Consider the following 5,463-nt stretch of genomic DNA (forward strand, 5'->3'; position numbering starts at 1 on the left):
GTTGGATAACAGAGAGAGGAGAGGAGTAGAGGAGTACTGTTGGATAACAGAGAGCGGAGGAGAGAGGAGGTATGAGTGGAGAAGTGGAGAGAGGGAGATAGAGGAGGAAGAAGAGGAGGAGAGGGAGAAAGGAGAGGAGGAGAGAAGGAGGGAAAGAATGGGAAAATCAAATCCATGGAGCTGAGTGAGGAGAGGAGACAGAGAAACACTGAGGAGAGGAGAGGAGAGGAGAGAAGAGGAGAGGAGAGGAGAGGAGAGGGACATCTTAAGAGAAATAAAGAGGGGAGGAAAAGGAGAGGAAAGTGTAAAGGAAAGAGAATGGAGGGAGAGATGTAACGCAAATGCAAATGTTTAATGTAAATACAAACGGGTATATATACAATACATACAATATATGTCTGAGAGATCACAGCCATGTTGTGTGTGCATGTATGAGGGAGAGAGGGGGCAGGTGCTGTCAGGGCACTGCAAACATATAAACATAGAGGTGGGCTGAAATGAGAGAGAGAGAGAGAGAGAGAGAGAGAGAGAGAGAGAGAGAGAGAGAGAGAGAGAGAGAGAGAGAGAGAGACGTAGTCATCTTTAAACATGATGGTGGGCTGAGAGTAAGCGCTTCCTAGCTACAGCATCTCCATCACACACACACACACACTAATGCCCTCGTCCATCACTCCGACAGCCCCCGAGTGGGTGTGTGCACGCGCGCATGTTCTCTGATCCTCCAGCACACACCCAAACATAGAAACAGCAGTTAATGATGAGCATTTGCACAGGAAATGAAGACGTATGGCTGCTGGTTCAATTGCCCTGCCGGCGCAGCGCGCAGAGTGGGGTGGGGTGGGGGGGATGAGAAGTGTGTGTGTGTGTGTGTGTGTGGGGAGGGGGGGGGGGGGGGGGGGGCTGCTGTCTCCCCACCAGTGGCACATCAGAGACCAGCATTCACAACACGACTCTTATTACCCCACGCCCCCATCTCCTGCTGAGGTGAGGTGCTGTGTGTGTGTGTGTGTGTGTGTGTTTCTGCTCCAGCTTCATAAGGCAGAAAGTGGTGTGTGTGTGTAAGGAGGGGGTGAAACTTTTGCTCCATGTTTTCTAAAGAGCTTTATAAGGCAGAGTGGTGTGTGTGTGTGTGTGTGTGTTTGTGTGTGTGTAAGGAGGGGGTGAAACTTCTGCTCCATGTTTTCTAAAGAGCTTCATAAGGCAGAGAGTGGTATGTGTGTGTGTGTGTGTGTGTGTGTGTGTGTGTGTGTGTGTGTGTAAGGAAGGGGATGAAACTTCTGCTCCATGTTTTCTAAAGAGCTTCATAAGGCAGAGTGGTTTGTGTGTGTGTGTGTGTGTGTGTGTGTGTGTGTGTGTGTAGGGAGGTGTTGAAAGGTCTGGTCCTGGTTTTTGTGAAGCACCTCAATAGGCAGAGAATGTTGTGTGTGTGTGTGTGTGTGTGTGTGTGTGTGTATGTATCTATCTGTGGGAAAGGTGAAACGTCTGTTCCCTGTTTTCGAAATCGCTCCACTAAATAGAGACGAGAGTGTCCAATCAATCCCAATTAAAGGCGCATCCAAGTCGTTTGTTACAATCATCCGTGCAAATATCAAAGTCGTTTGTGCGTGCGTGTGTGTGTGTGTGTGTGTGTGTGTGCGTCACTCGGCTGGCTGGGTGGCTGGCTGGGCGGGGGAAAGAAAACACACGCTCCCCCTCCTGATGGGTGCAATTTGGCTCAAAGGTTAGGAGGCGTCGGCACCAAGGTAAAAGGACATGGAGCGAGTGTGTGTGTGTGTGTGTGCATGTGTCTGTGTGTGTGTGTGTGTGTGTGTGTGTGTGAGTGTGTGACACCTGAAAGGGGAGTTGCAAATGCAAGTTCATCATTACATCGATTGAGCTTCAGTTAATGGGCGAGCGGACACTCAGAGGAGCGGTCAGTCAGTCGGTCAGCGCGACGGGAGTCTGGCGGAGATCATCATCGTCTTCATCATCTTCATCATCATCACTCTGATCACTAGACTAGGTGATTCTGAGCCGGTGCAGCCCGGTCAAAACATGCCTCTGATGCACACACACACACACTCAGAAGCTCATCTGCCGCTGGTTTGGAACAATAACAACAACAGAAAGATTATTATTGACGGCCAACATCATTATGAGCATCATACATCAGTCCTCCATTATTGTCACATTATACGCAGTAGCACTTCTTCAGCAATCTGGGGACGCTCCAAAAAGAGTGGAGGAAAAAAGAAAAAGAAAAACAAGAAAGTTCTCAAGTGCTATTAAATACAATACTACAGGCGTTGGCGTTTTACTGTTTTATTTCAACAAAGGAGTGTGATTCAATAAAACGTAATTACAGTATTTACAGACTTTGACCACCACTTCTGGTCGCATGCACGCCAGGCTCTGTACACACATTTACATTCTCAGTGGGGGGGGGGGAGGAGTCCATCCAGGAGAAGGCACGAGGCCTTTGAACTTTGACCCTGTGAGGGTGTGAGGTTAGCCCTCGGCACATGTCGCTGAAGGGGCTTGCTCCGCGTGCAGCAGGGAATTGTGGGAGATTTCGCTGCCTCAGCATGTACATGGGGCTGGAGAACACACTCGAAAGGTCTTCTCAAGGGACGTATTACGAGGTGTGTGTGTGTGTGTGTGTGTGTGTCTTGCTATGGGGCAGGACATGAACCTACTGTACTCAAGAGAGCGGCTGAAGTAAAGCTCAGACTAAAGCTGAGAGGGGAAGATCGGATTTTTCTAGCCTAGTTTTGAGTGTGTGTGTATGTGTGTGTGGGGGGATGGGGCATACTGAACCCTCCCTCTTGTACTTGGTGGTGTGTGTGAGATTGCGGTTGTGTGTGTGTGTGTGTGTGTGTTACAAGGCAAGGTTGTAGGCTACAGTGGGTGGCTGAAACGACACAGAACACACCCTTAGGCAAGCACAAACTTCACCATATACACACACACACACACACACACAGCTACAGAGCCTGGGGCTTAAGTAACTGTGACCACCCTCACTGCACAACGATGCAGGAGACCAAAACTCACACCAGAGGCACTGGCATACACACGCACACACACAGATCAAGGGTATCAAGAGAAGCTGTGCATCTATGGACCTGTGAAGAAGCTCTAGCTAGTGCAATGGTGTGTGTGTGTGTGTGTGTGTGTTCGTGCACACACACGTATTGGTGTGTGCATGGATCTTTTCATTTCCCTGCACAGGATCAATACAAGTTATATTATCTTCGGTCAGCATGAGTGTGTGTGTCATGTTGTTTCAGGAGTGTGTGTGTGTGAGTGCGTGTGTCTTGAGTGTATGAGGCTGGCAACTAGTATAAGGCAGCGAGCACTTAGAGCCTAAGATGGTGAGGGCTTCATGTCTCACACACACATACAGTACACACACACACACCATTTGGCGTTTGAATGTGTATATCCTCAGTATCTGCTTGAGGGTCTGGTTCAGCGCAAAAGTTTGAGTAGACCTCCATCTTAGGAGGGGCAGTTGATGCCATTCTGCCTGTAGGACACACAGCTGACCCCCCCAACCAGCACCCCCCCCCCCCCCCCCACCCCCACTACACAGACTGACCCACCTTCTCCAGATCCACATTCATTCACATGCAGAGAGGACCTATGGCTGCGTATGTACAAGCACCATCGAGCTACCGCTAATAAGCTTCATCATGATAAACAGCACCTGTTGTGCTAACGCTAGCAGAGCAGAGTATAAAAATGGGAGAGATGAGAAAGAGGGCCGAGCGCACGAGGAGACACAGGCTGGACCGGGCAGTCTGCGGAAAGGCCAGAGCAATAGAACAAGGCTGCTGTTGTGTTTCGAGCACCAAATAGGATGGACAGAAGGCTGAGTGGACCCGCTTCTTGAGGATTCCGTTTTACAACGCAGTCCAGCCAATCACAGCTACGCAGTCCTGTGGTCTCCCAGCGACCGGCAAGTCCATGGCAACAAGTGGAAGTTTGAGAGAGTGCGTCCTCAAAAGGAAGCACAAAGGAAATCAAATAAAAAAAAAGAACAGAGCATCACAGTTGAATGTTCACATTAATGTCTGTCATTGAAAAAAACACTTCATTCAATCCATAAGAGCACAGATTAAGAAAGAATGGCTTCTGTTTTGTACAACACCGCTGTCCATTGCCTACTGAGTTCATTGCTTCGTTGTTCTCCATAGCAAACAAAAACAGACTTTCATCATTTACAGTCACTGACGTGAGAATCCTTCACATAAACAAGTAGTGAGCTTGGCCGTGTCCGTCATGCTGAAAGCTCAGGATTGTAAATATTGTCCAACAGATAGAGGTGCATTAAGAGGAGCTAGTTAGCGTCTTCAGCGATCGCTGCTAACGCTCCAGCAGGTTCACATCACAGACCCTCCCCGTACACCTCCAGCAGCACGATTAAATAAATGAAAAATAAATAAACAAACAACAAAAATGCTGCTTTTTCGTCCATTGACTGGCATTTCTTCAGTAGGGAATGAACACAGACCAAAGTAAGCAGTTAAAGCTGAAGACAAGTTTCGTTTAAGTTCTGCCATCTACTACATTGGTGTTCTACTGAGCAATACAGTACTTTAAGTCGCTGAGAAAGCTTAGGCTTTCGTTATCCATCGGAAATTATTAACAACACATTACTGTACACATATACACATTCTCTTCACTGTGTATAAGACATTTGCATAGCAGTGTACCTGTTCACAATCGAACATCAAGTCAGAGTTTTGGCGCAACCGCTTCAGTAGGAATTTACTGGCATTATTATCTTTGCTTGTTGGCATCAGGGCCGAGAGCAAACGGCCACAGGAACATGACACAGACGAGGGGCTCGTTATCTTAACTCACACACTGAGCATCTCAGGACACACAAGAGAGCGTCGCTTGATCCGAGCGCTTCAGAGAAGACATAGATCAACAGCCAAATAAGAGAGGGGGAGGAAGGGAGAGAGAGAAGGAGAGAGGAGAGAGGGAAGCAAGGAGAGGGAGGATGAAGAGAGGGAGGAAGGGAGAGAGAGGAGAGAGGGAAGCAAGGAGAGGGAGAAGAAGAGAGAGAAGAGAGGAGAGAGAGGAGAGAAAGGGAGGCAAGGAAAGGGAGGAGGGAGAGAGAGGAGAAAGAGAATGAAGCAAGGAGAGGGGGAGGAAGAGAGAGAAGGAGGAAGGAGGAGAGAAAAAATCAGTCCGTGGACTTGATACGGCACAGAGCCGGCTCTAATCAGGGCCAGGTCCAGTTCTGATGGCACTCATCTCCTCTCTGGCCTGAGCTGCCCCGGGCCTGTGTGTGTGTGTGTGTGTGTGTGTGTGTGTGTGTGTGTGTGTGTGTGTGTGTGTGTGTAGTGTGTGTAGTGTGTGTAGTGTGTGTAGTGTGTGTGTGTGTGTGTGTGTGTGTGTGTGTGTGTGTGTGTGTGTGTGTGTGTAGTGTAGTGTAGTGTAGTGTAGTGTGTGTGTGTGTGTGTGTGTGTG

Source organism: Sardina pilchardus, chromosome 9 (genome assembly GCF_963854185.1).
Source record: "Sardina pilchardus chromosome 9, fSarPil1.1, whole genome shotgun sequence".
Classification (NCBI taxonomy): Eukaryota; Metazoa; Chordata; class Actinopteri; order Clupeiformes; family Clupeidae; genus Sardina; species Sardina pilchardus.